This window comes from Squalius cephalus (assembly GCF_949319135.1).
Source record: "Squalius cephalus genome assembly, chromosome: 4".
In the NCBI taxonomy this organism is placed as follows: domain Eukaryota; kingdom Metazoa; phylum Chordata; class Actinopteri; order Cypriniformes; family Leuciscidae; genus Squalius; species Squalius cephalus.
The window spans coordinates 41,058,657-41,085,433 of record NC_137125.1 but is presented as its reverse complement, the minus strand read 5'-3'; the positions used below and the strand labels follow the sequence as shown (position 1 = coordinate 41,085,433).

General features: G+C 36.1%; 1 long non-coding RNA gene across 1 annotated transcript in view; it reads left to right on the top strand.

The window, feature by feature from the left end:
• LOC307157527 overlaps positions 1-23,382 on the top strand; it is a 64,451-nt gene extending 41,069 nt beyond the window's left edge. The window contains exon 3 of the long non-coding RNA XR_013821025.1: positions 23,260-23,382. This is a non-coding gene — a long non-coding RNA (uncharacterized lncRNA). The remainder of the gene's footprint in view (positions 1-23,259) is intronic.
• Positions 23,383-26,777: the final 3,395 nt, after the last annotated feature.

Below are 26,777 nucleotides of genomic sequence, written 5' to 3'. Positions count from 1 at the left end.
AATGCGTCCGTATCTCTCAATCTCTCCCCATGTGTCAGCTCAGTTGTGATATTTCACACTCCTGTTATTTCAGACGAGTCAAATTTAGCCCACTGTCCAGCAGGCTTTAAATGAAATGTCTTTTGTTGGCCTGACGAAGGATTGGTATCCCCACAAGCGGATTTGTCTTTTTATCTCGTCGGAGCGATCGCTGCTGTGCGCCGAACGGGTGGAAGACAGATGACGGACTTTCTTGTTCACCCTCTGGTTGAGATCAGTCAATAACTCCCTGCACTGCTGGTGCTCGGCTTACCCTAAAACTGTCCACATTAAGAGAATCTGTTTACAGTCTGAACAATTTACACACTCCGTGACGCCTGTTTGTTTGGATCGAGTGCGTGTTTCAGCTCGAGCTTGTGTGTTGAGCTCTTTTGCCTCTGGCCCACACACACGCTCACAAGTACCTCTCTCCTTTATTGGTCTCCTTCACCTTTAGCTTTTTCTCATGATTCCTGCATGAACTCCCCAAACATCCTATATTGCATATCTACATCTCCAGCCTGCGGAGTCCTCTGGGTTCGGGCCGCCTTTGGCAGTTCTGAGCCAAGCGGCAAAGAGCAGACAGGAGAAGTGGGCGGCGTGTGAGTGTGTGTGTTCCCCAGCTGGTGTGTTAATTGATGGTGGAGTGCTGAGCTGCCAGATGGAGTTGGGAAGGTGCAAATTGATTCCTTGCATTCGTCTTCATTAAGGCGGCAGACTCAGGGGCCTCCATGTACTGGGCTTTACGCAGGAGAACAAAAGACGAGTGTGTGTATCTGAGTGTTTGCTTAGAAACTCTTTTCAGGCCACAGATGGACTCAGCACCCTTTAAAGCATCGTCTTTCTCGATCTTACATCTGTTTGTGTTCATTGAAGAGAAACAAGCCGGCGTGTCTATGTTCGAGAGCTCAAGTTTGTCTGTTTGGGACAGTAAAAGTGAGAGAGAATCCAGGAAGTTTCCCCATCTACAGTATATCACAATGCCACCGATTTTTCGTTAAGGCTAACATCACTATTACAATTTCTTATAGGGCATGGGTTAAATACTTGTTGATACCAGGGAACACCTTTTTAAAATGATCATATTTACAGACACATACTGTGTGAGAGAAAATGGCTTCCATGATACAGTATTATAATGAAATTATGTATATTATACTAAATTATTAAAATGGTATCTGAAATATAATTAAATAGAAACTTAAACTTAAAAAATGCCTTGACAACTAACTGAAATATGCCAAAGTTACTAAAATAACTAAAAGTAAAACTGGAATAAAAATAAATAGCTGAATAGAATAATAAAAAAAAAAAAAAAAAAATGGCAAAAGCACATAAAATTTCTAAAACCTAAACTAATATTAAAATGAACTAAACTAAAATGAAAACTGAAAATATAAAATTAAAGGCTTGTTCATACCAAGAACGATGACTATAAAGACAACTATAATGATAACTATATTAGCGTCCACACCAGCGAACAATATTGTTCTGTTTACAAAAAGCGTGCTGCAGTTTTGTCGTTATAGTGGTGTGGACATCTTCTATTCTTTTACATTCATAATGATTTTTCGAACTATATCTTTATCGTTATTGTTATAGTTATCATGCTTAGTGTGAACGGGCCTTTAAAGCTTATTAAAAAATATATAAATACTATTATTATTGTCACGGCTCGTCGCAATGAAGAAGAAGATGATGATAATTTCAAACGCTTTAATAAAATAAACTCAGGAACAGGAGATCGGGTTAGACATAGACAAACAATACCGGACCATGAACAGAATACAGGCAGGAACTTAAAGGAATAGTTCACTTTGAAATTGAATTTTGGTATGTTTTAGCTTACCTCAAGGGCATCCAAGAAGTAGGTGTCTTTGTTTCCGCAGTAGTTTCAATTTTGATATTTTTAGGTCAAACCGTTCTTGTCTGTCAGTCGTATAATGCAGGTCTACGGTCACTATCTCAAAGAGCATGCACAGAGAAGTCCAAATTAAACAATTCCCCATCGTAAGTACACATTGATGGCCTAAGACACGAAACGAGCGGTCTGTGTGAGAAAACGAACAGTATTTATATAGTTTTTACCTCTTGTACACAACTACTTCCAAGTGATCTGAGCCCTCATATACCTCAAATACTGTTTTTTTTTCTCACACAAACCGCTCGTTTCGTGTCTTAGGCCATCAATGTGTACTTACGATGGGGAATTGTTTAATTTGGACTTCTCTGTGCATGCTCTTTGAGGTGGTGACCATAGACCTGCATTATATGACTGACAGACAAGAACGGTTTGACCTAAAAATATCAAAATTGAAACTACTGCGGAAACAAAGACACCTACATCTTGGATGCCCTTGAGGTAAGCTAAAACATACCAAAATTTAATTTCAAAGTGAACTAACCCTATAAATACACGGTGATGATTAACACAAATGACAGGCAGCTGTGAGGAAGTGATCAGTGTCCATGGTAACAGATTAGTGGCGGGAAACAGTGAGGAATGAAAACAACTACAAGTCTATGAACAGAACATAATGGTGACAATTATATTATACTAATACTATAATACTAATACATAAATAAAACTAAAATAACACCGGACAGTGCCAAGGCGAAACTACTACAAAACACTTTTGACAAATACATGGATTCGTTTTTTATTTCTTGATATCAGTATAATAAAATAATCATGATTAATCTAATGTTTTTTCCAGTCTTCCAATCAACAGGAAGCAGAATGCAAAATGATAACAGTAAAATCAAATTCAGTTAATTGTGTTAATTTAATTGATTTCTTTCTACCAGGTTAACTTTGACAGCCCTTTTTTAAGTAAATTGTTTTATATAATGATAAAATTAAGAATATGGACCCAACCTCTTGATGGCATCATTAAAAAAGTTAACTTCTATTGTTTTTTTTCCCCATCTGGTATTCTGTTACGTTTAAAGCTCTCTGATAAACAGCTAAATGAATAAACAAGCAAATTAATCAGTGAATTAATTAAACAAACACGAATGCGTTTACATCCTGTGCATTTTAATGAAGGATTAGGTTTTGGAAATGGGATGATAACGTCACATCAGCAGTGAAGTGGAATGCTTGATTAGGTTTGATGTCTTTAGGTTCGTTCACTCCACGTTTGGAGGATTACATGTGGCGCTGAGAGACAGGTAGCAAAGCCTTTGCCTACAATCATGACAAGATGGCAAGAGAAGGGTCAAAACATTTTCTTATTCCTCCTGCATTCCTCCCTACCGTGCTTTCTCCAGCTTACAGTGTGTTATTTTGCTGGATGCTTGAGTTTGTCTCAAACCTCGGGAGAGTTCTACATTGTCTCTCCAAATATAGCATGTGTTTATCTGATTTAGTCACTTCAGCACGGATGTGTGTGCTGCTTACTGGGATTTCCAGGTTACAATTTTTTCAAAGATCAGACTCAGTTTCAAAACCTAGCGAACTAAGCAGGCAGCTGACATTCAAGGGAGCATCCAAACCAAAATGGAACCTAATAAGTGACTGATTTGAAACGCTCTAAATCAGTGGTGTCCAAACTCGGTCCTGGAGGGCCACTGTCCTGCAGATTTTTGCTCAAACTTGCCTCAACACACCAGCCTGGAAGTTTCTAGTATGCATACAGTAAGACCTTGAATAGGTGTGAACCAGCTAATCTTATTAGGTAGCATAATGTTGCTTCTTAATTACTGTATTCTACCATTCAAAGGTTTGGGGTCAGTAAGATAAAAAAAAATTAAAAAAAATTAAAAACAAATTCATAGTTTATTCAGCAAGAATTTATCAAATTGATCAAAAGTGATCAAAAGACATTTATAATATCGCAAAATATTTCAATTTTAAATAAATGTTGTTCTTTTTCTGTTAATCAAGGAAGCTTGAAAAACAGTTTCACAGTTTCCACAAAAAAAAAAAAACCTGGACCCCCGGACCCCCCCAATACATTTTAGAGTGGGCTTTTATTGTGGCCAGCCTAAGGCACACCTGTGCAATAATCATGCTGTCTAATCAGCATCTTGATATGCCACACCTGTGAGGTGGATGGATTATCTCGGCAAAGGAGAAGTGCTCACTAACACAGATTTAGACATATTTGTGAACAATATTTGAGAGAAATAGGCCTTTTGTGTACATAGAAAAAGTCTTAGATCTTTGAGTTCAGCAAAAACAAAAGTGTTGCGTTTATAATTTTGTTCAGTGTAGATAGATAGATAGATAGATAGATAGATAGATAGATAGATAGATAGATAGATAGATAGATAGATAGATAGATAGATAGATAGATAGATAGATAGATAGATAGATAGATAGAACCATTTTAAAGTAATAAATCTTAATCAGCCTCAAACTACTGAGGGACACAAGGTACAATGTTAACTGACGTAGCCAACTTGACCTTTACTATAACTGAATGGCAAGAAGATGGAAATAACAAATGTGGGAAAATATGTTGCTGTTTATGTCTGCTGACAAACACTATGATCAGTCCATTGTACTGACAGCTCAACAAATTTTGAGAAATGTCTCATACCATTTTCAAATTCCATAATATGTTTTTTTGTTTTGTTTTTTTTTTAGTCCATGTAATAAAAACAAAACTGTTTGGCAACCAACATTCTTTAAAATATCTTAGTGTTCTGCAGAAAGAAAGAAAAAAAACCAAACAGGTTTGAAACAACATGAGGGTGAGTAAATGACATAATTTTCATTTCTGGATAAATTAGTTTAAAAATAATAATACTAATAATAATTATAATAATAATAATAACAGATTTAAGTTGTTAACCAACAAACTACCATGACAACTACAGGTGTTTAGTTGAAATTACTAAGATCAGAATCAACTGTCTGTGTTCGACTAATTTCTAAAGCAACGCTATACCGCTGTGATTTATAAAAACAAACACTTACTAGTGCTAATATAATTAATGTACAACAGCATATAACAGTGTTTAATTAGCCTAATAAGCGTCCCCTGCTGTAAAAATGCAATGATGATGCACATACACCAGATTACCCATGACCGCAATGATTATATTTTTCGTGTTCTTTGACCATCACTCTCCTAAAACCTGTCAGATGTGTAAGAACAAACAGTTCACTGAATATCTGTCCGTTATAATGACCAGTTTATAAATCTTGTGCTGCTGCATCCATTAAATTTACAACAAAGCATTTGTTGATATGCCAGCAGAAAGATTTCAAGGATCAAACGTTTTCTTTTCCTCTAAACTTACCAAGTAACAAACTGATTAAAATGACTGTTCATATCAGTCCCGCTGCTCTGCTTTAGTTGCATAGTGCACTTCATATCTGAGGAAATAAATATACGTATCTACATATCTTTATTTATTATTTTTATTTCAACTATTTGTGACAGTATAAAGTGCCAGAACCAGACACATCCAGCCGCAAAACAGAGCTACAGTGAATGGACAGATCAAAAGACGTTGTCTCTCTTAGGTCCCCACCCACCGTTCAGATCAAAATCCATGGAAATCAGAGGCCACCAAACAGCCAATGTGACCTGACAGCAGATAGTGACCATGAGCTGTCGTAATGAGCACAGAAAGGCCACTGGCAAGGCAAACACAACTCAGGAGTAATAATGTCCTTTCTCTCTCTCTCTCAACCCTTGGGTACCTGATCAGATGAATTAAAATGCAAACATGGCTTGGCAAAAGGCTACATGCCTTTGCCTGAAGCTCCGCTTTAATGCTTCTAACATAAACAAGAGCAGCAAGTGGAGGGAGGACCGAGAAAAAGAGAGACAGATAGAGTTGTAGAATAATCAGTGCAGTGCACCTCCACAGGCAGAAAGTATAGCATGACTTTTCCATGTCTCCCAGATAAATGTATAAAGCTTCAGAGAGACTTATTCACCCTCCCCATGTGAGCTTTCTCTCTTTCTAATGACCTGTTCTGTATGCTAGGTGTGTTTAAGGCAACACTTCCCTTAAACAAAAAAAAGACTTCATTGATAGTTTTTTATTTTATTTTTTTAATCATTGATAGTTTTTTACCAGTCATATAATTCTAGTCATGTATGTCTGATTGCTTGATGAGAGTGTGTTCTTTCTGGTTCACTCAGCATTGTAATTATTGACACATCATGGCATGTTACAGTTTAATTATTAAAGTACAGTATACAATAATACAATTATAAGCACTCTTTACCACACTGTTCTGAGTCTGCTTTAAAGGGATAGTTCGGCCAAAAATGATATTAAACCCATGATTTACTCACCCTCAAGCCGTTCGAGATGCATATGTCAATCATTTTTCAGACGAACACATTTTCAGTTATTTTAGAAAATGTCTTAGATCTTTCAGTGGTTATAATGTGAAGCTATGGGGTCCACCTCCTTCAAGTCCCAAAAATGTGCATGCATCCTTCACAAAAGTAATCCATCCGGCTCCAGCGTAGGAAGCGTCGTGACGTCCGGTTCAAACAGATAGGGCTGGGCCAAAAACTCAATATCCTCTTCTCTAATATCAAAATCCTCCGACATTTTCTTTTAAATACACGTTTTTTAAATCACGGAAATCATGAGTGGAGTTTTGTTTTGCTCTGCTCTCTGGCTGCGCTATCGCGTTCGTTCTACGTCACGACGCGTCCTACGCTACGTCCTACGTCATACGCCGGCATCCATCTCCAGTGAACGCGCGTCGACCGTTGCCGGAAGCCAATTATTTTCATTTATAAAGTTTTAAATATGTATATTTTTACGACAAAACCACACGGATTACCCTCAGAAGGCCTTCGTTTATCCCCCTGGAGCCGGATGGATTACTTTTGTGAAGGATGCATGCACATTTTTGGGACTTGAAGGAGGTGGACCCCATTACTTGACATTATAACCACTGAAAGATCTAAGACGTTTTCTAAAATAACTGAAAATGTGTTCGTCTGAAAAAAGATTGACATATGCATCTCGAACGGCTTGAGGGTGAGTAAATCATTGGTTTAATATAATTTTTGGCCGAACTATCCCTTTAATCTACATGAATGTGCATGTACGGATCTGCTGCATGTTACATGTTACAGCATAGTTACACACAATAATTGACTGAAACACATATACACACTCGCTGTTAGACAGGCTGTAAGGATCACACATTTCTGTTATGCCTATGTTGTTTTCCCTCCAGTCACATTTGACCTTTACTCTTTCTCCACCTTGTTTGGTCAGGAAGAGCATGACAGAATCACAAACCTTTTGCTTTCCTTGTCATCTCAGACACACCTGAGATCAAAGGCAGGCTACTGACATTTGGGGGAAATCTCAGTTTGTACCTGTGCATGTGTGTTAGTATGTATGTGTGTGTGGAACCTGGATTGCAAGGTATGCTGAATAATTTGACAAGATGTCTTTTGCTTTTATTGATCACTGACATCTTTGAAGAACAAAAAAAAAAAAAAAAATTCGGCTTAGGGTTGATTATTAGTTTTTAAAGTAATGCTGTTGTACTGTATATATTCAGCAGTGTTCATATTATACACATTTCTTATTTTAAGGAAAATTGTATTATTATTAATTTAATAAAGGGGGCATTTGTGTGAGATAATTAACCTGTTAGTAAAGCGGTTTAGTTTACCAGCATTTAGCTCTCTCACCTCAAGCAACTAAAGCAGGTTAATTGAATTATTTAAATAAATTTTTCCGACATTTTTCTTCTTCTAAAACATTGCTAGTACACCAATATTTTACAGTATACGCTCTTTTGTCAACAATTTGGGTTATTGCCAATTTTTTTTTAATTAACATCATGATAGGTCTTTAATCTTGTCTGTTATCAGTGATTATTTATTTATGTTGCCATTTTGGCCTATTGTTTTTAAGATATTCAGATAAATGGAGAAAAAAAAAACTTTCCAGAAGATACCATTCTAAAGCATCACATGAGTTAGCTTAAAGTTTTAGTTCCAGTCAATTATGCCGCTTGCTGGCTCAATTGGATGTCATATACATAAGAAATCGCTAAGTAACTTCTAATCGTGCTGACCTGCCCCGGTAACTGTGCATCTTTCCATTGATCTGATGTGATTGATAGCAGGTTGGGCTGTGGTCTCGAATGATTGCCTATCCACCCCAGAGCTGGTCTCGGTTCAGATGGGCTTTATGAGTCTGGGCCTCTGAATGTAATTAGATGCATTTGTCTCTGCCATGTTAGCTGAGCTCTAACTGTAGCCCACAGAGGAGCCAGTCCTTTATGAGACGCTTAAGACTAAACCACACCGTCCCGTCTGCCATAGATCAATGATGCTAATTACATCACATCTGGGCAGACATATATTTATGTGTCTTTGAGTGTTTTTCATATGACTCTAATTTGTCCTACAGTCTCAAGTGGTTATTTCACTCACTTGGATGCACACAGACCCACCCACCCACACACATGCACTCTGAAAGAGCTGTGTTAGTGGGTAGACTGAACAATGCCTCCTGTAAACTGGGTTTTAAATGTATTTTAGTGTTGGTAGGTCATGTACAGGTAGCCCCACCCACAGTGGAAATCCCATTGTTCCAAAAACCCTAAATAACTGTATATTAAACATCAGCTGTGATTGGGTGAAATGTAGCATTTTTGGTTTAAGTGTTGACAGACATTACTTGGAAACTTGTTGGAAGCCTGGTAAAGAACGGGTGCAATACACACAATTCGCTTTAATACCAGTGTCAGCCACAGGGAAAATCAAATAGTTTGATGCTGTAAACACACACATTATGTATCCTAGGGTAAACTACTTCCCTCGCCCACATGAACACTGACATACAAGCTTTCATTCTAATGCCAAGACTTAAACCAGGTGAAAATGGTTTGAAGGTGAAACTTTGAAGGCTCTGGATAATCCATCCATCTGATTCTCCAAAAAAAAAAAAAAATTGAATTCTAAAATAAAATTCTATATATAAATTTTATATATTTATAAATTAATCATTGTAATTCATTGGTCAGATTTTTTTTTTCAATCAATTGACAGCCTTACCCAAATGTACAAATGTTTTCTTATATTGCAATAGGTGCGAGTGCTTAGCATTGGTTAACCAGATTATGGCACCTGCTGTAAACAAGCTCCTGCAGCCCTCAAAGTCCAATTCATTCTCACAAGGAGCAGTGAAAATACCTCCCTGCTGCTGCCAAAGAGAGCTAGCAACATCACTGCTGTAATCCTATTGCAAATCATACTGAATACAGCCTCTCTCTCTGTAGAAGCTGTCCGTTCATTCAGCCCAGAGAGCGGAGGATTTGGATTTTCAGAGAAAGAGGAAGAGAGTGACTCTGAAAGAGAAAAAAACATTTGGAAAAACAAGAGAGAGAGAGAGAGAGAGAGAGAGAGAGAAGAGAGAGAGAGAGAGAGAGAGAGAGAGAGAGAGAGAGAGAGAGAGAGAGAGAGAGAGAGAGAATTTTGAAAAAACTTTAATTCACAAGTAGCCAAAAAATACAATCACCTTTTTAACAAACAATAGTGTGTATATAAATTAGGCTACTTACAATTTTTTCTTTTTTTTTTTCTTTTTAGAAGCAAAAGATTAAATCATCCTCAATTACTGTACACAACAAATCATGACTGCACCATCTCATTTTAAAAGTGGAAAGATCATTCATGTCATTATAAAATCTGAAATCAATCAGCATTCTTGCTTTGACTAAAGATCTAAAAACCAGAATCACATCATCATTACACCCTTTCTCTATTTTACTTTTTCTACTCATATAAATTGCCAATTTTGCTTGACCAAAATAAAATTCAACAATTGAAACTCTATACGTTTTTTCTGCACATACTTAAAACCAAATATAAAGGTTTCTGGATGAAAAATCTCATTGAACTTATCACACATTTCTTGAACCAACACAAATAAAGGCGTAAGCCTAGAACAGTACACACAAGCATGAAAAACAGTCTCCTTTTGAAGACAAAACGGACAACCAGGGTTTTTACTCGCATCCAAAACAGAAATAAAAGAGTTGACTGCAATAGCCCCGTGCAGAATTCTCCACTGCAAATCACCCGTCTTTTTTAGTAATGGTGTTTTGTATAGCACTCTCCATTCAGGTTTTACATCATTGCATACTTTAAAAACTCACCGCCAAGGGGTATCAATTCTTTTGTCAAGCATTTTTTTGTTCAGAATAAGAACACACATTTTATACAGATCTTTGCCTTTACAAGAAAAAAAATCAACTGAAAGGAAACCTTCTAATTTAAAAAAAAAAAACTGAACACTCTTCGAAATTCGGCTGGATTAACACACATGGAAACAGGTCATCACTATCAGGGATACTAGCCCCTGAAAAAAAATCTTCCAATATCAAATTTTCTTCACTTGTAAAGGTTTCTTTTAACTAGAGAGAGAGAGAGAGAGAGAGAGCTGTCAGGTGTTGTGTTTAGGTGTGTAAGGCCTGGTCTGAGTGTCTCCGAATGATTGATTGAAATTTCTGATCTATAACAGACACTCTGGGTTGATAAAGGGACCCAGAAGCTTTTGGTCATCTGTATCTCTCTCTGTGTGTGTGTTTTTAGGAGATATCCATCAGGAAGAGGCACTAGATAGCCTTCTGGACACTCATTACTCAAAACATTTGTCTTTTGCCACAGCACAGTGCATGCATGTGGCGGTTTGTGATTCTTTGTGTAACATTAACCCTCAAAACTGAACTACCCACTTTTTTTCAGCATTCTGCCTTTAAAATTTGGACAAATTCTATCCCAGGATGCATTGTGACAAGGTCAACCTAAGTAAACATTGAGTCTGTGTCGGAATATGCCTACTTCCCTATTATATATATATACACAGGCAAAAAACTATGTGAAATTAGTAATATGTCAGAACTCAAAAAGTAAAAAGCACCTGAATGACCTACTACTTCCACCGAGATTCTGAAGTGCACACACTTTCATATCCCATGAGGGAGTGAAGTTGTGTATGGCAGTGAAGTGATGCAAACTGATGTTGTAAGTCACATGACAACATAAAAGATGTACTACGTCTGTATACTCATACTACACACATTCATATCTAGAACATACTTTTTAACATACTCGCAAATTTAATTTCTTGTCAAATGTAGTAACTACTCAGGACGTCCCTTGACTATTTTACTGGATATGCTATGTACTTTACTTCTATACTTGATGCATCACATTTATTGTTTCTGTCTATAAAGAGAGTTCCTAATTAGTCCCTTATGAGATTTCATTTCACACAGGATGCACTATTTTTTAAGACATTGTGTGAAGTTAAAAATACTTCATCAATGCTCAATGCTAGTTGTAAAAAACAGACAAATCTAGCTGAAACAAGAATTTCAATTTGTATTGAGTGTCTACATAAATTGTATTGGAGGTTCCCAATTCAGTTCGATTTCGATTCGACAAGCTCTTGATTAGATTTAAATTCTGGTTCGATCAAGATCTATTTGGGCATTTATCAGTTAGAATATTCATTTGTTCATTTTTCAGGGCCGTGGTGCTTGTAGACTGCAATGTATTGTTCTGCAGTGATGAAGATTCAACAGTTGTAAAGGAAACACTTGAGTAAAAGATCCCATACTGAGATTAAATAAAGATTTTTACCCAGCCCTGTGTGAACATCCCCTTACTACAGGATTCCATTTGGTGGAATGTTTGCATCTGAGATATGAGTAGAGAAGATTTTACCATATACCTCTGAAAAACAGTGTACGGTCACACACTCACACACTCTAAAAAATGATGTGTTGGATTTACTTAAAATATATATGCACCATTTTTGCATCATACTTTTTAAGTAATCCTAACTTGTAATAATTTTACTTAAAGTTAATAAGAAAACCTTTGTTATATGTACTTAAATATTTGAGTTCATGCAACATTCTTTACTTAAAAATATAAGTACTTATAACAAAGGTTTTCTTGTTAATTTTAAGTAAAATTATTCCAAGTTGGGATTACTTAAAAAGTGTGATGCAAAAATGGTGCATATACATTTTAAGTAAATCCAACACATATACATTTTAAGTAAATCCAACACAGTGCAGGCCATGTGAGATCAAAATAAATCTTAGTTGTGTTAACTTAACATTTAAGCTCATTTATAAATAAAAATAAGACAATTAAATGAATTAACATTTTTACTTAACATTTTTAACTTATTTTAGATCTTCAGCTATTGGTCTGCTTACTGCACTGCTTTCAATGTCTTAAAATAAATAAAACATGCAAATCACACACAATAAAGCATTTCACTTTATTTTTTTGCCACAGGCTGCAAAGCCTGAAACCACACATCATGAAATATACAACAACATATGGCAAATTGACAAATGGAAGTTCACTTACAACAGGTCACTTTTTCACCCTTTGCAACACTTAAAAAGATTTTCTGTTGAGCCACCTTTCATGATGATCCTCAATGTGAGCTGTTCCAGTTCCTCTTCGTTCCCATGAGTATCCTTAAAAACAAAACAAAAAAAACAGCAAATCTGCATTTACTTGCAACATCACCTGCTATTGTTCAGATTGTCGCGAAAAATACATTGCATTGAAAATACATTGTATTGAATCACAAAATTAGAAAGAAATGTATAGAATTTCTATAATGTAAGTATAATGCATACTTGCTGAATAAAAGTATTCATTTTGTTTCTTTAAAAAAAAATAAAAATAAAATAAAAATCGAACTGACCCTAAACTTTTAAATTGCATCTTAAAATATATTCAAATAGAAAACAGTTACTTTAAATTGTAAAAGAAATTCACAATATTACAGTTTTTGCTGTATTTTGGATCAAATAAATTAAGCCTTGCGAACAGATGGAACTTCTTTTATAACATTAAAAAAATCTTACTGGTTGTGTGTGTGTGTGTGTGTGTGTGTGTGTGTGTGTGTGTGTGTGTGTGTGTGTGTGTATCTATATCTATATAATTATTATTTTGTCTGTTGATCAAAAATCTATCTAAAAATAAAAAAATAATAATTAAATGTTACAAATTAGTCCATTATTAAATGCCTATAAATATAAAAAAATTAGTCTATTCAATAATATTGATTAATATATATATATATATATATATATATATATATATATATATATATATATATATATATAAAATAAATAACTATAAGTTAATTAATGAAGACTTTTGTCCAGAGGTTTGGAACGAATCTCATTGAAAACATTTTAACAGTAACTACTGGAATAGCCTAACAATGTAATAGATCTACAATCTTTATTTGCATTTACTTATTTTGATAATAATTTCGAAGGTTTAATAGACAGTCGTCGTTGTCATTTAGGAATAATATTGTGCTTGAATCAAGATCGCCATTTTTTAATGATAAATAGTGCACACATATGGAGCTGTAGCCAATGTGTTTTCGAATTTAATATTTATACAGTAGGCTACGTTAACGTTACCAAAAGTAACCCGCGCAAGGCCACAGGCCGCCCCCATTTCCCGCGATCCATAGAGAATATGGGAATATGTAAACATGCAAAGAACAACTTATATGCATATATAATAAATGACAACTACATTTACTTAAAAAATACTGAAGTATAAGCTACGTGACAACTCGTTAATGTAAAGTACGAATTTCTCCGTGCGGGAGAGCAAGCCTCAATAACGCCGTCTGAATAGTCATCTTAATGCAATCTTAATGCATACGTGCCAATGCGATGCATGGTCATATCCCACGAAATAAACAATAAATACTCTGACTACTATAAACACTTATCCCTACATTCGATGGAAGCTCACTCGCTTAATAATTCAAATAAAATATAGCCTATAGCCTATGTTTTTGAATACTCGCACACAGTCACTCATTTCATAGGCTACATAAACTAATATGTCTACAAACGTTTTCACAAGTATTCGTAAGTAACACGTTTCTTGTTGAAAATTCATAGCAATTCTGAAATTCAGTTTAAAAGTTAATTTCTTGACCAAAAATGCAATAATCTAGTGTAGCCTACCTTAAGTGAAAAAAGTTAAGCTTACCTCTTTTCAGTGTCTTCATCACGTTGCGTTTCAGAAAATCTTCACCCACTAACACAATAAACAATAAACAAGTGTTTAGCCTATTAATGTTAAAACGTCAAAATCTGATATTTTACTAAGTTTATAGAAAGTTAAGCTTACCTTTTCACCATCCTCATGTGCTTCACAAAATGGCTCCAATTTTTTGGCTGGAAAGGCATCACGGGAAATTGCATATCACGTGGCTCGTATAGTTACTTAAAATGTTATGCTAGATTTACTTAATTTTGACGCAATTGTTATAGTAGTTGATTTGACTTGTGTTTTTTCATTTTATTTATGCATACATTTAAGTTCACCTGGTAACTTATATTTTTGTGTTACACACACTATATATGTTAAGTAGAGGTTGAAAAGTTATGAATACTACGTTTTTTGTGTTTAATCTAATTACTTTTATAAGTAATGGTTGTTCAGCCAACGAAGCGTTTTTTAGAGTGCACGTCTACCTCCCTTTGAGCTGAAGTGAAACCTTTCCTAGTGCCAGCATCTCTTTCAGACAGTTGTCATTGTGAGAGAAAAGCTGAGTCACCCAACCAACCCACTGTCAAGGTTTCACTGTGAAGACACCTCGAAGAAGATTAGAACTATGCATGAGGGGTTCGAGAGAAATACTTTTTCTTTGCTTCAAGACACCAAGAGACAATGACAAAGGATAGCAGTAATGACCTGCTGTTGTTTACACATCCCGCTCAACAAGTGTGTGTGCGCACATGTGTACCAAACACTTATGTCCTGCTTTGTATTCCAGACCTTTTCAGAGTTCTGCACCTCTTTCTTTGTCCTTCTCTTTATTCCGTCCTTTATGTGGTTGGTTAATCAGAGCTGAGCTTGAGTTTAGTCTGCATTTAATTTTGCTCTATCTGTTGAGGGACTATCTCCTAACCTCTTGTGACTCTTTGAAGGGCACCGTAGGCTCTGCATCTCTCTGCGGATGTTCACACACGCACACAAGGCTCTATTCACAAAGCTCGTCCATAACTCCAGCAAAGCAGAGGACAAACCTTCACTGCCAATTACAGCACACAGGGATCGATGAGGCTTTATTTCAGGGGCAAACACTGCTGGTTTACTGTGCTGTTCTCTCCCCCACTTTCTCTCCTCCTTGTGCTTGAAGGGGTTCCTCTTGGATTCAGATAAACCAGCTTTTCAGAGCTTAATGGAGATCGGGTCAAAGTACCTCTTTTGACAAAAGGACAGTCAGTCTCTATTTTAAAAACACATCTTCCTGGTAAATATATTACTCTTTTCTTAAATCCATTTATAAAATAGTACACAAACTGTCTTCCAAAACCTGGTGAGCGCTACATTGGCAACTGTCTTCTTAGGCTGCATCCTAACTGAAATGGGACCTCACAAGAGACTCATTTACCGAACTTCACAGAAATCTCAGAAAATGTCTTCACAATTGGGTTTTGGTTTGATTATAAATATGGCCAGTTGTTTTATGCTTTCAGCTGTCTATAAGAGTACAGAATTATAAGCATTAACATTTATCCCAAAATCAACGCAGTCCTGGATCTGCTCATTTGAAACTCATAGACATTGAAGTAGACACTCATGCATAGCATTCCTCACGTGAAGACCACAGAGAGCAAATGGTTCACGTTATCATGTTTTTAAGCTAGTGATGTAATATTCAGGGTTGGAAGATGGTTCTTGGGAGTCTGATGGACTTTGGGTTCCTTGCCACTGTCGCCTCTGGCTTGCTTAGTTGGGGACACAATATTCAACAATATTATTGATCTGACTGAACTGACGCTGTTGTATGAGAACTGAACTGAGCTGGACAATGACATCACCGTTTTCTGCAGAACTGCTTTATAGATTAAATGAACTAATTTTTATAATTGATGGTCTTTACAACGGAACTGAATCAACACTGAACTGACTTCAGCTGAACAACAGCCGAAATGCATCATATTTCCTGTTTATCACTGTAAAGCTGCTTTAAAACAATCTGTATTGTATAAAGCGCTATAATAAAGGTGACTTTACTTGGCTTTTTCTTATTAAAATAATAACCAAATCTGCATATTTCTGCATGTATTTGTTATTGTATGTTTTATATATATATATATATATATATATATATATATATATATATATATATATATATATATATATATATATACAGTATATACAGTATATACATACATACATACATACATATATATATTGCATGTATATATATATATATATATATACACACACATTATTACATGTTTACATATTGGTATGATTTTTAATCATACGTTTTGAATGAAAAAAGTATATTTATAATCTTGCAAAGTATTGCTCTTCCATGTGAAGGATACAACTGATACTGCCTTACAAATTGACTAGTTATTTTATTATTATTTTTTACATGGCAGTATAGCGTTTCTGTCTACTTTTTGGAACGACCTTTGTGTGGAGAGTACAGCTTTTTATATATCATGTTAAATATTTGTAGTGTTGGTAGGCAATATGACAAGTATCCATGATCCTATTTGTCATCAGCACTGTGAACCACGCATGTGTAAAACATGGTCTCTCTAACTCCACTGATGCATTTACATGCTAGAGGCTCCCTCTTTCTGCCTATCTCTCTCTCACAGAAAAAAAACCAAACGATATGGTTCAACCTTACTGGATTCTAGGCTTCAGTACCTGATATAAAGGCAGGTATGCAATTACTGGCCCATTCCTGCTGTCAGCAAAACAGCTACACATACGGTGTTTGTGAGAGTCCAGTTATAAAGTGGTAGTCCATATCTGCAGTGCCAAAACAGTTTGATGACCTCTGATCCTTGAATGCTGGTTGTTAAAAAATAACTATAGTGTTGATACAGAGGAATCATAGCCACTATTTAGTCTGAGAATGAGTGGCTGTGTGTAACAGGATGTCCCTCATTTTAGTCTTCTCTCGTATTCACACACTCGTGTTTGTGCTGAGGGAATTTACCCTCTCAGAATCCCTGAACATTTGTTTTGTCTGTTTATATTTTATGCTACATGCGTCACTATATTTGTTCAGAAAATGACTGACAAGTGGGAGAACCATGGTTTCCTCAAAGGCCAGGAGGGGTTCAGCACTAATTACTAAAAGCTATTTCTGTGTGTCCGGAGGGATTTCTGTAACTCACCATGTTTTTGAAGTGAAAGTGTTCACAGCTTTTTGTTTGAATCAATGACCAGTTTCTTTTCTCAGGACAATACAGCGCTACAGTGAACGCCCACCAATGCCGGATGTATTTTCCCTATTCAGTTTCCTTAAATGCATTTTAAAAAAAAGTCTTTAATAAAGAGTTCTAAGCAATGAGTCAAACCAACCAAATGATAAATCACAATATTACAACATTAATTCAAAGAACTGCAAAATCAGACAACAAAGCTACAAAACTGTGTAGTCTACTTGTAAGGAAATCAATAAATTATTCATTCCATTGCAAATGACGTGATTAGATCAGAATTGTGTTTTTAAATGTACTTCCTTATAAAAAGTAACAACTGCTGTCTTTTAAGTGCTATTCTGCAACATACAATAATACAAAAGTTGTAAACACTTACTGTAAAAAAAATGAGTACAATTTTAATGGTAAAATATTCCAAAAACGCTCCTGTACTATATACAGAAAAACAGTAAAAACTGTAAAAGATCTAACCAGATATTTCATGAAATTTTTATAGGAAAATACTGTTAAATGTACAGTTTTTAGAATTAAAAAGGGCAAATAAAATTATAATTTACAGTGAAAAACTATAAACTGACATTCCCAGAATTCCCTGTGTGACGCTTCACATTTGAAAGTATTTCGTTTAAATATTTATGTTTCTTAATAGTTTTTGTTATCAGTTATGCACATTTGGGTTTTATGTTACATCTTATGTTGTTTAATGAATGTTTATTGCATTATTTTAGGGTAATGTGTGTCACCATGATGGTGTTTTGTGTTTGCGTGAATGACTAACTCTGTGCACCGTCTGCATGTGGAAAGGCTTGTGACGAACTTCTTCATGATTCATGTGGCTTCCTCTTTTATTATAGTGGTTTTCAGTTGTTAAAGGTACAAAATAGATTTTAGCCATGTGCGTTGTTAAATTTATGGGTTTAAATTGCAATTTTCTTGTTTGAAATTAGTTTTATACTGTAAAATTTACAGGTTCTTCTGTAAATATGTTTACATTACAGAATTATTCTGGCAACCACAACTGCCAGGATTTATTTTTTTGTAAAAAAACAACAGGACACAAATAAATTCACACACACATTTACAGGTACCTTTTATTTACTTCACTGTAAAAAGTGATCAGTTGACTTAACTTAAAAAACTTTTATATAACTTATAACTTTTATAACTTAAAAAAATTTAAATAAATAACTCATGCGTAACTGAAAAAAATTATGTTATGTGAACTTGACAATTCCACATTTTCAAGTTTATTTACCTAATCCTTTTAAGGCAACGCGTTTCCTCTTTTTTAAAGTTAAGTCAACTGATCACTTTTTGGCAATAGTGGGAATTTTGTAATGGCGCAAAATCTGTGGAGTTATTTGAGGAAAAGAGGCATCACAGAGATACGTTGCAATACACTCTTTGTCCAGTGATTTTTATGTAGAGAATTTAGGATCTATGGAGAGACTCGCCTATAGCTTACACTCTTCACACACAAGCGCATGCATTAACGGCATTACAAAAGTATACATATGTTTGTTAGAGGATAATGCCATTTTTTCTTGAACTCATGATGCAAGACAAAGAGGAATCATTTGAGGCTGCAAATCTTTCTTTTTGTGCCAGAAAGTGTTGTTTGTTAATGCAAATCCAGATTAAAAAGACTCTTTCTCCCTGTCTCTCTCTTTCGTATTATCTCTGTGTCTTTCTGTCGGTTCTCTCAGCCTCCACACTACTCAATGTGGAAGAGGCATGTCAAAACAGCTCTCTCTTTCTCTCTCTCTAAACCAATGCATTAGCATAGCCCATTATGGTTCCTCACACTCGGCCCAAACGCTCATTGTAAATCTCATGTAAAGCAATGGCAAAAAAATCTCCACAAAGGGATTTATAGCTTTCACTTTTTAATTATACTTCACAGCATCAGCCATTTTTAAATGTGAATTTCTTCAGTAAATATTAACCATAGACCTTTTCTCTCTTTTTTTAAATCAGTAAAAATATATTTATAAATGACATTTGTGGTGAAATATGACCCAGATACTCCCAATAAGAGACATTTAAAGGGACACTGTGACATTGAACTTCATGCAATCTTCCACAGGATTAGAACAAAGATGATGTACAGTCACTTCTTGACATGTCTTTGTCTGTAACACACACAAGGGCCCATAGATGTCTCGAGGAGCAGAAAAGGTGTGTACTCCAATCAAATGCATCACTACAGACACTGGTGTGAAATCTCACAGGACAGAGGGAAGAACGCGGATGGAGGGAACAAAGAGGAGAAAAGAGAACGAGAGAGAGCTTGTGAATCGATCCGGACACAGCGTCTGGAACGGCTGGAGCTGTAATCCGTGAAATGTGTGCACGTCCCATGAGTCTGCAGCACTCTTAAACTCAGAGTCGAGCTCAAACCCTCTCTGACTGTCTTGCTGGAGAGTGACAACTATTATGGGGGGTTTGAGAGATCCGACAGCACCTAATCAAAGAGGTTTTCCCTTCCAAAGAATTTCAAAGCAATTACAAACTACATTAAACTCTTTCAATTCTACCTATTAAAAAGGAACATTTCAACTGCATTTTCACATGCCACTAAATAGACCAAATAGAACAGAAATCACGTTTGCCTGAGGAGCTAACCATAGCAACAGTATGCCACTTGAACAATTTCCATTAGGATCAGTATCGAAACGTTGGCAAAACATCATTATTTTGCATGTTATTACACATTCACATATATCACAAAGAAATTGTTGAAAACTTCAACAATAATTGTGAAAATTGGTGTGTTTTTTCACTTTCATGGTACCTAAAGCACCTACTGTACACAGAATTGAGCAGATTATGGTATTAGTCGCCTACTATTTTATGAATAATGCATATTTGGACATATGACTCATTTGATTTTTGCATACTATATTATTCGCATGGGGTCTTTAAAGGGGGCAGAGAATCTTCTTTTAATCTCTTGCCATATTGTGTGCTGATCCACATACAAATCTTATTAGATTTCATTCTGCATTCACATATTAACATTTAATTGGTTTAAAAATGCATTCATGACAACATCTTGAAGATTCCATGTTTAATTCATTTATTGCATCCAGTAAAAAATCTAAGATGTCTCCATACATGTACGTTCCATAACATACTTTTTGCTCCTGTCTGTAAGTGAAAGAAAGTTTCCTTTTTATGTTGCCACTATCAGAACACCCTTGAGAGAAGGTGATTGAAAGGGTGTATAATTTTCATCTGACAAGGACTCCATGAATAAGTCATTTCGCAAAGACGTGCTATAAAACCTAATAATTGACTTCTGCCTGTAGTTTGTGTGGCTGTGGGTGGTGTGTAGCTCATGTCATAATGTAGTAAGAGGGATGCAAGAGTGTGTGTGTGTGTGTGTGTGTGTGTGTGTGTGCGCAGGGGACGTCAGATCTCTCAGAGAGGCATCAACAAAGGCATTTGATTAGATGGAAGATGGAAACATCACTGCTTCAGTTACCGCTCTGGTTTCTTAAACCATCTTTAGCCCCCTCCCTCTTAAAGGTCAATGCAATGAACATTTTATTTTTCAATCAATTAAGGTGATTTATTGTGAGTATATCGAACAGAGGTGATGGGAGGGGGGGGGAGCTTTTGGCCCTGTGTTTTAGAAATGTATTTATTCTTGGATCTGTCAGCACTTTTCCTCCGTCTGCTTATAGTCATTCAAATCATTGTACTGTAGGAATTACACCGGCAAATACCTGAATGATTGTGTTCCGTGCTTTTCATTAAAATAAACCCTGTGAAAAGGGGAAAAAATGAGAAAAAGAATACAAAGAGATGAAGAGGGAGAGCAGGAATGAGATTGAAAAGGGGAGAGAGCACAATGAAATGGGCACTCATAAATATTGTAATTGTCCAGAGGTGGGTGGCGGCAAGTTGACTGTGATTGATTGACACGGAACACTGTCTGACCCTTTAGACGGAAAGAACATCAGAGAGAGAGAGAGCGAAAGTTTGAATATGACAGAAGAGTTTTTGTTCATGTTTTCTACGGCACTCAAGATACATGACATCTATATCCAGATAAAACAAGACATTCTACTTCTCTCTGGAGTAAATGTGGAACACAAGGAGAATTATTATTTTTACTTTTAGTATTATTTTATGATTATATATTATTATTGTTTTTGTTATTATGTTTGATGTTATGTATGCACTGTTGTCACAGCACAACTGTTGTCATCAATGATAATAATAAGATATGTTTCTTGAGCAGCAAATCAGCATTAGAATGATTTCTGAAGGATCTTGTGAAACTGAGGACTGGAGTAATGATGCTGAAAATTCAGCTTTGCCACCTCAGGAATAAATTACGTTTTAAAATATAATTTAAAATAACTGTTTTATTTTGTGATTCTAATAATATTTGACAATATTTTATTTATTTATAATTTTGATGTATGATTTTTTAACTATTTATTTGTATGATACAGCTGCAAATAAGTATTTGAACACCTGAGAAAATCAATGTTAATATTTGGTACAGTAGCCTTTGTTTGCAATTACAGAGGTCAAACGTTTCCTGTAGTTTTTCACCAGGTTTGCACACACTGCAGGAGGGATTTTGGCCCACTCCTCCACACAGATCTTCTCTAGATCAGTCAGGTTTCTGGGCTGTCGCTGAGAAACACGGAGTGAAGGAACTCATCATTCTTCTTCCTCCAAACACGTTTAGTGGAATTATGACCGAAAAGTTCTATTTTGGTCTCATCTGACCACATGACTTTCTCCCATGACTCCTCTGGATCATCCAAATGGTCATTGGCAAACTTAAGACGGGCCTTGACATGTGCTGGTTTAAGCAGGGGAACCTTCCATGCCATGCATGATTTCAAACCATGACGTCTTAGTGTATTACCAACAGTAACCTTGGAAACGGTGGTCCCAGCTCTTTTCAGGTCATTGACCAGCTCCTCCTGTGTAGTTCTGGGCTGATTTCTCACCTTTCTTAGGATCATTGAGACCCCACGAGGTGAGATCTTGCATGGAGCCCCAGTCCGAGGGAGATTGACAGTCATGTTTAGCTTCTTCCATTTTCTAATGATTGCTCCAACAGTGGGCCTTTTTTCACCAAGCTGCTTGGCAATTTCCCCGTAGCCCTTTCCAGCCTTGTGGAGGTGTACAATTTTGTCTCTAGTGTCTTTGGACAGCTCTTTGGTCTTGGCCATGTTAGTAGTTGGATTCTTACTGATTGTATGGGGTGGACAGGTGTCTTTATGCAGCTAACGACCTCAAACAGGTGCATCTAATTTAGGATAATAAATGGAGTGGAGGTAGACATTTTAAAGGCAGACTAACAGGTCTTTGAGGGTCAGAATTCTAGCTGATAGACAGGTGTTCAAATACTTTTTATTTGCAGCTGTATCATACAAATAAATAGTAAAAAAAATCATATATTGTGATTTCTGGATTTTTTTTTTTTAGATTATGTCTCTCACAGTGGACATGTACCTACGATGACAATTTCTGACCCCTCCATGATTTCCAAGTGGGAGAACTTGCAAAATAGCAGGGTGTTCAAATACTTATTTTCCTCACTATATATATATATATATATATATATATATATATATATATATATATATATATATACATATACTCCAAATATGAATAAAAAAACAAATGAACAAAAAAAAAATAGTTTGCATATGTTTGCATTCCACAAGAAAAAAAAAAAAAAACATAGTATGGAATGATAAGATGGCTAATAAATAATAACAGAATTTTCCCTTTTGGGCAAACTACTTTAATAACATGGTCAAGTTCAGTCATACATTCCTAAGCATGTGCATTCTGGTCTGAACCCTGACCTCCTTTCCATCATCTACCCTCTCTGTGTCCAAACTAAACCCCAAAACATCCCCTTTATGAGATTCTTTGGCACAGTCTTGGAGGTAATGAATAGCACTGTCTGTGGACTTTGATTCAAGTCTGAATCCCTGTTGTGAATTGTTTGTGTCTGACCTCAGGTTTTTTTGTGACAGAGCTTCAGACCATGTACGGGAGGAACCAGAGATGGAGACAGGAGGAAAGGTTGCTGTTTTCCCCAGTGACTGCCGCCTTAATTGGGATGACGGTTATTGCCGGCCCCTGTGACTGTGTTGGATGGAGAGCTTCAGGCTTGAGTGAACAGGTGAGTGAGTTTAATCTCAGCTCAGAGCCTTGAGAAATACGACCTCCCTCTTCTGAAAGATGATTGGCACTTTTATGTGCTCCAAGCATGGATTTGGAATGGCTCTAATTTTTTTTCTTTTCAGTTCAAAAATAAGTAAATTGTGTTTTCAGCTTTCTTGCACTTTCTTTTGATGTCTCACTCTGAAAAAAATGTTTGTTTTTGAAATGCCAGTCTTCCACGGATTAAAAAAAAAAAAAACACGGATTAGCTATAGAGGATTCAGGATTTTCATTATAGATAGACATTTCTTTTTTACATACAAAAGTCCAACCATATCTAACATATAGTGACAGGAATGAAGTTTGAAAAAAATGATTGCACAGAGAAGCAGTTATTCTTGAGAAAAGAGACCGAGCTGCCTCGCTGCCCTGCTGCCCTACTGGGAACAACAACTCAAATAGCGTTCCATGTGGGATACTTTGATGTTAGCATGATGCTAAGCTAACTATTAGCCTGTCGGGCACAAAGTGGGGCACCTTTAAGCATAAATTTCACATAAATGATACATTTTTAATAAGTTTAAACTATTTTTATTGATCTGTTTTTGTACAGAATTAATGTGTTCTGCTGCTGTCTTTAAAAAGGATGCTGTTGGCCAAAAGAAGGTACCTTAGGAGGCAGCATAATTAAATTGGCCTACGTTTTGGAACAGCCTATGATGCCTTAAAATGCTGCCGGCATGTTTTGCTCACTGGAACAGGGCTCTTGAATTTTCATGCCACGACTCTGAAACTGTGAAGCTCTGTGCCTTGTAAATCTCTGATGGGATGCCAGCTCATGTATGATGCGGTGTGTGATAAATAGATGGCTTACACACAGTTGAGCAGCTCGCAGTATTTAATACACCTCTAATGAATCCCATATATCTTTAGCCAAGCTCCCAGACACACCTCTGCGTAACGTTAGTCTCTGCCTGCTTGTGTTGTTCATGTTTACATTGCATCCACAGATTCAAATTAATTTTTCCTAATTAAGGTTCTTCTAATGATTATTAATAGCTCCTTGTGGAGAAGCAGGTTTTTAAGACAAACTTCTACAATCTTAATTAAAAGTGAGGTAGAAATGAACAATGAACTTATACAGTGAAATTAACATTTGCCATGCACCAAATGTAAGAAAGATTTGGGGAAACATTTTACTTAAATTCTTTGAAGATTCCTTGTTACATTGGAAATTGATTGTTTGTCATGCGTTGTATGCATTAAAAGTGTAACAATGAATCTACAATATGTAATTTTTTTCACCGCTAGGGGTCGCTAACCTCTTACAATAGCAAAGGCGTAGGTTGATGACGCATAAGCGGAATTATGGAACTTGTCGTCATGCCGAAGGATCTAATAATGTTTATGGATGAGTGAATACATTGATGTTTTTAACATGACTGTGGAATGAAGCAGGGCATGATTGCTAATGAGAGACCGGTATCAGCGCCACACGCGAGTCCAGCGGATAAAAAGGAATAAGGACATTTCATTCTACCGAACTACCCGCAAGTGCTGAATTACTACTCACACAGGTCAGTTTATCTGACGAATTAAACTTGTGAGGTAACGCAGCGCTGTTTCACTTGGTCTACACTATCACACTAAACTGCATTTGAGTGTGTTGAAAGTTATGTTATTCTATGTGTTAGTTTGTCTGTTTGAGACTAACAGTAAGCTAGATCAACATTAGAAAAACATACTGATCATATTCTAACATTTCATCATTTTGAGCTATACAACATTGATTAGTTTTATGTACATTTGCTTACCTCTACATTTGTGCGTCTCTATCAAGTCAAAGTTTGTTACGGACGTGGAGCTCTCGGCATCTCGAAAATGCCACGCTTATATTGATCCTCGTTTTAGTTCTCCTTTTGTCCCAAAGTCTGCTTGCCATGGTCCATAATGTTTGAACGAAACAACAACAGCGTGAGCGTGCCGCTAGATGTAACGCAGTTGTCCACGTCTGTTGCCATGGTTACTATGGGATAACCCGGATATTACGTCATTGACAGGTGACAAGTGAACATGGACGAGCCATTGTTTAAAATTAGGAAAAAATCTTTGGGAACTTTTGGGATATTGTAAGTACACAACTTTAGAAAATATATATCACACTGTGCAAGTGTGGATATTTTATTACAAAATTCTTACATATTGTATTTTTAAAATGTATTTTAACTGTGGTTACAATTATTCATGAGACCATACAATGCATTATAAGGTGTACAAGGCACACTTTTTAAAAGCATTTATATATAAAGGCCACATTTTTCTCTATTGATACAGCAACTAATTGAAAAATAATACAATAAAATAAAATAAAGTTTATACAGCCATTTTAGAAATTGCATAATTATAGAAATGACTACTTTTACTTATTTAATTTAATTTCTAATAAGAAAAATTTGTGGATGGTATGACCTAAATAAATAAATAAATAAATGCTTACACGTTTTACATTGTATACAGAGTTCATTGTCACCTCTAATTTGCTCTGCATGCTGTGCTTGGACAATCACGACCAATCAGAAACAGCACTTTGTTCATCTGCGAGAACAATCCCAGCTCTCACAGCTTATCTCCTCCCTGTCCATTTACATTCAGATGAAGTGAGTGCTCAAGATTGGTTGTCTGTAGATGAGGCCAAGATGCAGGATCGGATTATTTCAGTAGCTGCAGTATTGCCTGTTCCAGACGACTAAAACAGAGATCTTTAGCAGAGCTCATGGAGGAGGAAAGCAGCCTCATGGGCATCACTTTAATCATTGGAACGGTGTCAGACATGTTGAAGTCTTTCCGCAGTGACTGCTGTGATGACTGATTTATTGTCTTAAATGAATCCCAGTGAAATCAAACCAAAGAAATCAAACCAATTCCTAATATTTTACCTTTGGTCTCTCTAAATGTTGAACATTTATTACAAGTATTGAACAATCTTGCTCCAAAGTACAGTACAAACTGTCTCACAAGCACAAATAAACATTCATGTCATTCCAGGAACTCGCATGAGTACTGCTGCAGCATAACCGATGGGCTGTCATGATTTCAAGCCAAATCCCTTAAGCTCCTCTTGAGATGTTCGAGGTTCTTTAAAAAGACTTGTCTCGGTTAAAGACACTGTGCTACAATTACTCAAGGTCTACTCCGAGGACACTCCTGGGATATTGTTGTGTGAATAGAGGATAGTGGCTGTATTTAGCTAGTTAAATAGATACTATTGGAGATCAACTTGAATTGCAGTTTGATTTCGTTTTCTCTTTCTCTGTTTTGTTTGTTCACCTTGCTTGTTAAAGCTTACAATGAAAACAAGATCAATAGATCCACATCAGTCTGCTCAATA